An 8,801-nucleotide genomic window follows, 5' to 3' on the forward strand; every position below is an offset into this window, starting at 1 on the left:
CCCATAGTCCATGGACTTAATTAAAAGGAGTTTACAAGATGATCAAAAGAGTCCAATAACATAAGAAATCAGACATTGATTAAATAAATTAACCCAAGGTTACAAGGATAATTAAATTAAAATAACCAAACGTACCGAGAAAAATCGGGGCGTTACAAATAATAATAATAATAATAATAATAATAATAATAATAATAATAATAATAATAATAATAATAATAATAATAATAATAATAATAACATTTAGAATTACAACGTTTTAAAAAAAAAAATTAAGAACTAAAGGTGCAATGCTATAAATAGTTTGAATTTTTAAAATACAACCTAATAAAAACTAATGGTACAATGCTAAAAATATGTGATATTTGAAAATACAATGTGCAAATAATAAGAAAACTAAAAGTAGAATGTTAAATTGGAAGATTTTTCAAAGAAAATGCAATGTGCTACTATAAAGAAAAGTAAAGATGCAAAAAACTTTTAAAATAGTACTACATACAAATGGAAATTAGGAGACAACAAAATATATAGAAGTTTAGTGGAACATACCTAGATTAATAAATGAAAGTATTTTTTCAATTTCTTGATACACTTGGAGTATAATCAAGCTTTTATCTCACAAAAATTTGATCGAACACATTAAGTGCAAAATAAAAAGTTGTTTGAAAAAACATAAGAGATGACACTAATCCCTACAAGTAACTCAGGATCTCATCTTACCCTTTCTTGAAACTGCTTAAACCACCGATTGAATAGCACCTGCAACTTACTCCCAACAACCATCATAGCTCATCGGAACACCTAAAAAACAAAATTGCCTTAAACCATAAGTTTTTGGCAAGTTCTTCTATTGAATAAGCAAATCAAAAGCCTTGTTAATGTCTTCAAACTCAACCTCATGTGTCACAAATGCATCTAATTGTAGTTCCTAAAAAGATCAAGGAATTCATTAGTTTCTTATAAAATAAAAATATTTTAAACATTCAAAATATTTTACTTATCCATGTAGCATTTTATGAGAATGGGGATATCAGATTTTGGTTTTAGACCTCCAAAAAGAGAACCTATGATTGATTTTCCACTGTGAACTACCTTAAAGAACTTAAGATCAACATTGCCTCTGGTTGGTCAACTCCCAACATAACCGTTTTCCCCCATCCCTAAATATTACATTCATGGATAAAAAATGATTCAATTGGTGGCTAAAAATATAGTTTCATGTCTCAAAATATAAAAATATAGAAAACAATTAGACCTTTCTACAAGCAGCATAAGCTTCATGCACAAGAGAAGTCAACCCAACACACTCAAAGCAATAATCTGCACCTCCACCAGTCATCTCAATTATCACATGATTCAGGAAATATTTTTTCATTTTCATTTAAGAATTTAATATATTAATTTTAAAATGAAGCATAATGTATAAAAATTACCTGGCCGACAGTTTTGTCTCCATGTTTCGTGGGTTTAAAAAATCAGTGACTCGAAATTTCTTTCATGTTAATAATAAAGAAATGAATTAATGTTAAAAATAGGATCAGGAAAAAATAATAATAATATAAATAACAATAAGTTACCTATTTCAAATTTGTCTTGGTTCAAATCAACTACAATGATCCTTTTAACTCCACATAGGCTTGCTCCATCAGCAACCTGTAATAAGGGAATGTCCATTTTACCCTCATCAATATATATATCTCATATGAGAAAAAAAAAAAAGGGGGGGGGGGGGGGGGGGGGGGTTTACACAATAAAAAAACATCATATTTTAGGTTTAACCATTATTTCTTTATTTTTCCAATCAAACCATAAATTTTTCACACATTTTTCCTGATTAACTATTTTGGCCCGTTAATGTCAACATTGTGAAATAAGAAAAATATTCGGCATCCTTTCATGATTTTAATTATATTGTTTTTTTTTGTACAACATGCACTTTATAGAGTTTCGTGCATGTATGTAGATTGTAATGTTTATTATGTTCGATTACAAAAATTTATTAAAGCCTTTATATCTAAGGTCCAAAAGTTGAATCTTTATATATAAGTTGATAAGAATCAATCATACAGCTAGCCCAACTGCACCCAGTCCAAATATAGCAACTGTTGTTCCAATTTCCACATTTGCAGCTTTCCAAGCAACACCTACCCCTGAAATTAAATAATTTATTTTCATAAACTCAAGTCCTCAAATGCATAATCTTCGTTTTATCACCAATATATATCATCAATATAGTAAAAAGTGCATAAATTAAGCAAAAAATTACCAATTGATACTCCACAACTTAAGAGGCAGGCTATGTTTGTTAGGATTGTTGGATCAACTTTGATTACACGAGCAACTTCAACCACTGTGTACTCAGTAAAACATGATACATGCAAGAAATGGTATAAAGTTTCTCCATTCATGTCTGTGAATTTGCGTGTTTCATCTCTACCCAGCCATAGAGTACAATGGAAAGGATATTTTGAACACAGGTTGCTTTTTTTGGACAAACAATCTGCATATTAACCATAATCTAGCAGAAACATTGGGATCACAGTGTCTCCTTCAACAACTTCATGTACCCCTTCACCGATACTCTCTACAACCCTTTAATGGAGAAAATTTGAATGAATTTATGTATTAGGATGACAATTCAACAGATTTAACATGAACAGTTTACTAATTTTGATAAATTCTTACCCAATTGCTTCATGACCGAGTATTCTGGGGAAAATTACAGGAGGACGCTTTAGGAGAAAACAACAATCGTTAATTAACATCAACAAAAACACTCAATCGATTTAAATTTTGATCTTAAACAACAATCTACCTCCAATTTCCAGTAGTTGATATCACTGTGCCAAAGCGAAGTGCATATGATTTTGATTCGAACTTCGCGAGGTTTTGGTGCAACCACTATCACTTCCTCGATCACCAGCGATTCCTGTGATTTCCTAGCAATCGCAAATGCCAAAAATACAATCCCCCATTGATTCTTCAAAGAAATAAAAAATCACGGCAGATGTTGCCTTCATCTATTAGGTAATTATTTATATATCGGGAAAACATGTAGTTTCAAAAATTGAAACAGTTTGTTTTATCGATGTAAGTTAATGGAATTAGAGTGTTGAAGCATGAGTACACCTAATATGCTTTTTGGCAGTGTTGCTAGACCTTTTTCCGTCCATGGTCCAGTCCCAAGGTTTGTGAGCTTCAAATCAGAACAACACATTGGTTTATAGGACGGTGGAGAAGGAGAAAAAAAAGACCAATCAATGTGTATCTTCTTAGGATGCTCATCTGACGTTGTGGGTAGGACTCTACCGACGACCTGAAACTAATGGAACTACATCATATACAAACACAATTAGTTTTTATCATTTCATAAAACCTTGACTTGGAAGAGAAGAGTAGACGAAGGTTGGCACACTTATGTAGTAAATTACAGAATTTGTACTTGGTCGGGTTCCTCTTAAAAAGCCCTAAACCCCATTGTTGCTGAAGCTGGTTAGCAGGACGTAGAATACTGATGTTGTAATCAATGTATACTGAAAATAAACCAAATGAAAGTGTGATGGACACGAAACAACTTGGCCAACACCGGTCGCCTTCAACGCCGACGAAGCACCTCCGGTATACTGTTTTCTATGATGAAGCAACTCGAAACAACTATGATCCTCAAAGGCAGTCCTCATGCATCGCCGCCTAACAAATCTACAGGAAGGCAATCGCAACAGACATGGAAGGCTTTCAGGATGAAATTGAGAGCAATTATAAGAAGAAAGAGATCAATTCAGCGACAGTGTGTCAATGGATGTGAGAATGAAAATTAAAAGGGAAAACAGAGTTGAGGGAAAAAATACTGGATTCGGTGGAGGCAGTAACCGACTTTGAGGAAGAGAAGATAAGGATGGAAAAAGGTATGGTGGTATGTGCGAAACAACAACAAATACAACTTTCAGTGTCAAAATAATGAAAAAGAAAACTTCCGTGTATAAATATGAAAGAGAAAAAAAGTTATTATTCTCAAGTTTTTAAGGATTAATAGTATATATAACTTTAAGCACATAATATTTTTTAAGTATTATTTATATAAGACGATGAGTTGTTATATATAGAAACATTATATTTAAGTCTAAAATAAATAAAAATATTAATTTGCCGTTAACTCAACTATAATAACAATTAAATAATACATTTACAACTGGAACGTTGCTTTAAACTATTTATTTGATAATTTAGTGCCAAAAAAATTCTTTTGTATTTTACTTCAATATTTTTCGTTTTCTTTTTCAAAAGTCATACTATTTTTTTTTCTAAACTCAAATTTCTATTAAAGCCAATTTTTTATTAGAATGATATATGAGTATTAACGTGTTAATCCATTAAAGTTTTAAATTAACATACAAACTCTTTAAATTCCAAATAAAGGTTATATATAGTTCGACCACTATAACTCAAAAGTTTTTTTATACTTACGACATTTATGAAATTATTTAAGTGAGATTTAATTAGAAGTCTCTAATATTTTGTGTTAATTATTTATATAAAACTAGTTTTAGCTCGTGAAAACCATTGTTATAAAAATAACTAAATTTTTATAGTAAAAACTTAAAATTATTAATCAATTATTTTAAATAAATTGTTATAAAAAAAATTATTAAATAAGAGATATTTTTTTAGTTATATAAAATTATAATCATTGATTTAAATAAATACATGAAATCATATCGTCTTATGCTTTGAATTAATTTTATTTAAAATTTTATTTTAATGTTATTAATTTAATGTAATTAGAGTGGAAAATTTAAATTTTTAAATTTAAAACAGAAAATCAATAGATTGATAAGTGACGAGACATTAATTAGAAGACTTTATTGGTTCATACATCGCAAAAAAAATTAAAACTATTATTTTATTAGAATAGAGAGATAAATTATATAAAACTATAATTTATTATTGAAAATCAGTAAGCTTTAAAGAATAAAATAAACATAAGTTTTGATCCGGTATTGGTTCAAATATATTAATAATTAATTGACTAACTTAAAAAAATAAATAAAAAAAAAATAAAAAAAAATAAAAAAACATGGGGTTCGATTATTTATTTGACAACTAATTACCAATATCTTCTTTTTCATTTCACTAGATTTTTTTTTTCTACAACGACATTAAATTTTCATAGCATATTATTAGTCATTATTACTAATATGACAAAAATTAAATTTCTATTGAAACCAAATTTTTGTTAAATTTTTATATAGATACTAATGTGTTTCTACTTGTCATTAGTAACTTTAGAACGTTTTCAAATCACAACTTTTATTTTAAATAAGCAAAATATTAAAAAGGCTTTTAAGTGTATGATCCCAAAACATTTCTTTTAAAAGAATAATTAAATATTTAAAATAACATTTTATATTCATATAAATATCTTAATATTTCATAGCTAATTCATTTTATGTTATGAAATAGTAAAAATTAAGATTAAATGTTTCAATTAAAAAGATACATATGAAATGATAAACCATAACTTTTCAACATGTAACATCCCGAATTTCAGAAGTACGATTTAAGAGTTTAAAGTGTAATTTCGAAGAAGGGACTCGAGGAGTAAGTACGCTTACTCGTCGAGTCAGAGCGGGTTTGCACCCTATTTAAAGGACTTAATGTCCTCGCTCAGCTCCCTTATCCTCCTTTGAGATCCAGTAAACCCTAATTTCGTGTGAGGCTTCATTGTTGAGGAGATTGAGATTTGGAAGAGGAAATTGTTGGAAGGAGCTTGAGAAATTAGAAGCTAGCATCAAGGGGTTTGTATAGATCTGGGATCTACATCAGATTTAGGCACATCTTTGAGGTAAGGAGCCCTTATCTTAAGCTATTTCCTTTGTGGTTCATCCTTGGTGGTTGTTTTGGGAGTTCTTTAACTTGTTTTGAGACCTATCTCGGATTTGGAGTTAGATCTGGGATTGCTACTCCAGATATACACTCATGATGGCCTAGAATGTCATAAAGCTTCAGTCTTTGAGTTGTTGGTGAAGCCCCTTTGTCTAAAACCCAAGCCCTAGTGTGTTTTGGGCCTATATCTCTTTGGTTTCACGTAAAGTTTTCAACTTTATGCGAGGGATAGATTGTAGAAGGGTGGATCTACGGATTGGAGCCTCTTCATGGCTCGAAAAGCCTCTGAATGGATTGAGAATTGGAGAGACTTGGCGAGTCACATAGGTGTACTCGACGAGTTGTATGAACATGTGCATGGACTCGACGAGTTGGAAGAACAACTCGACGAGTCTATTGAAGATTGCTTTGGACTCAGCGAGTCTGTTCTTGGACTCAGTGAGTCTGGTCGCAGACCCTAACCTCTTTTGGTTAAAGTCTTGGATTAAGTGAGTCGGTCGGCGACTCAGTGAGCCGGACAGGATGGGACTCGAAGATCGTTGGAATCGACGAGTCTTGGGGCGACTTGGCGAGTTGAGTCGTATTATGGGAGTTTTTGAGTATAAGAATTCGATGAGTCGTAGAGGTGACTCGGCGAGTAGAATCAACCAGGAAGGTTGACTTTGACTGAGGACTTTGACTATGACCAAGAGTTGACCAGTTTAACTTCCAAGGGTTTTTTTTGGTAATTTTGGGTATTTATGGAATTGGTTGTGTGGCAGTGTTCTGTGGTGAAGATCATGTCGGTGGGCGGAGGAGCTTGGTCTTATCTTTCCAGTCGACAATTGTAGGTGAGTTCCCCTCACTATATCGACAGGGTCTACGGCACCAAGGCCGACCCTTTATCGGATGGAAATCCGGGTATTGTTTCTTATCTTATTGCTTTGCTAGATATGGATCCTGGTATTTAGAATGGTGTTATGTTAGTTTCCTGGTTAAGGTCGGTACCCAGTATATAGGGTAAGGTTATGCTGGTGATTGGTTAGGTCGGAATCCTGGTTAGGATGTTGCAATGTTATTGATATGCTAGATACATCCTGGTTTAGGATGGTTGATATGTTACTGATATGCTAGACTTCATCCTGGTTTAGGGTGGTTGATATGTTATTGATATGCTAGATACATCCTGGTTTAGGATGGTTGCTATGTTACTGATATGCTAGATTTCATCCTAGTTTAGGGTGGTTGATATGTTATTGATATGCTAGATACATCCTGGTTTAGGATGGTTGCTATGTTACTGATATGCTAGATTTCATCATGGTTTAGGATGGTTGCCATGTTATTGATATGCTAGATACATCCTGGTTTTAGGTGGTTGATATGTTACTAATATGTTAGATACATCCTGGTTTAGGATGGTTGCTATGTTACTGATATGCTATGTGATATGTTAGACTATTTGTCTGGTTAAGGATTGTTATGCGATTAATTGTTTATTGTGCATATGGTTGTTTGACGGGGGGTTGAGGTGCGTCCTGCTTTGTGTTGTAGGCTAACATAACCAGGGCGGACCGGATATTCTGAAGGCCCAACGAGCGGTCCGGATAGGTTGAAGGCCCCAAGAGGGCGGACCAGACGTGCCGAGGCTTGGAGAGTGGACCAGGCCGACTGAAGGCCCGGTGTGGGCGGACCAGTCATAGTATAGACCCCATGTGCATGGTTTTTCTAATTGCGATATGTTATGAGTTAGTTTGTGTATGTTTGGTATTTTGAGGGTAACTCACTAAAGCTTTCGGGCTTACAGTTCAGTGTATTGTTTTAGGTACTTTAGGCAATTGTGGCAAGATGAAGGCATGATCGTACCGCTCTTCATGTTTTATGATTCTTGTGATATGGTTTTGGGGGATATTCTGATGTTTAAACTATTTTGAAAATAAGATATATGAACTTAATGGTTTTTTAATGAAATAAAATGTTTTAAATTGGCTCAAATTTTTGGTCGTTACACAACAATTCAAAAAGGGTAAAATATATACATAATAATAACTATCGATTCCTGATACAAATACCTTTAACCTCTTTAACCATTTCCGTTATAATTATAACATTATAGTACAAATGTCCAATCATTTAATTAACTGAGAAAAAATACTCATATATCTGAAGACTGATTCAACATCATGAAATTGATGTGATTTGAGCAATCTAACACTCCTATGGTGAACATGTAACACTAGAAACTTTGGATCTATGTTTTCTCTATTATACATGAGAATACGATTTTTCAAATGTTCTCATCCTAACTAGCATATCATGGGCTACTTGTAATATAAAAATTAGTAGAATGACATACCTTTTCTTGTGGTTGATTGATTAGAGCTTCAAGATCCTAGCACCAATAATGTGAATTCCTTAAGTGGAATCACAAATCACCAAAACAACTTGGAAGACTTCGAGAGAATATGAAGCACTCTAGAAATCGGCCTACAATTGTAATCTCATATACTAGTGTCATTTCATGCGCCAAAGATATCTTTATATAGTATGGTGAATTAGGGTTACATCCATGTAAACCCTAATACCCATGACCTTTCATTTCCGTACGATCCATGGGTTAAAAACTCCATGGACTATCCATGCAAGCTTAGCCCATGCTAAATGCACTTTGGCCCATTCTATATATATAAGAGTCCATATTTAATTAGCTTCTTCTGATCACTAAATTAATTATTGATCAATACTTATTAAATAATATGATTTCATATTAATATATTATAACCTATAATATATTAATAAATCATAAACATACTATTCTCAAAAGATTATCCATACAAATTGTTTCGGTGAAGTGCAACCCAAATAGACCATGCGGGGTTGGGTCAAGTACATACTAAGTATAGTGATGGACTTAGACACGTTATCCAAAAGAAATATAA

The 8,801-nt window shown here is 32.5% G+C and overlaps 1 pseudogene; it reads right to left on the reverse strand.

Annotated features, from left to right (window-relative positions):
* Nucleotides 1–766: 766 nt before the first annotated feature.
* On the reverse strand, nucleotides 767–3,173 carry LOC145010673 (alcohol dehydrogenase-like 7; annotated as a pseudogene).
* Between the last annotated feature and the right edge of the window lie 5,628 nt (nucleotides 3,174–8,801).

Source organism: Lactuca saligna, chromosome 8 (assembly GCF_052625555.1).
Source record: "Lactuca saligna cultivar CGN05327 chromosome 8, ASM5262555v1, whole genome shotgun sequence".
In the NCBI taxonomy this organism is placed as follows: domain Eukaryota; kingdom Viridiplantae; phylum Streptophyta; class Magnoliopsida; order Asterales; family Asteraceae; genus Lactuca; species Lactuca saligna.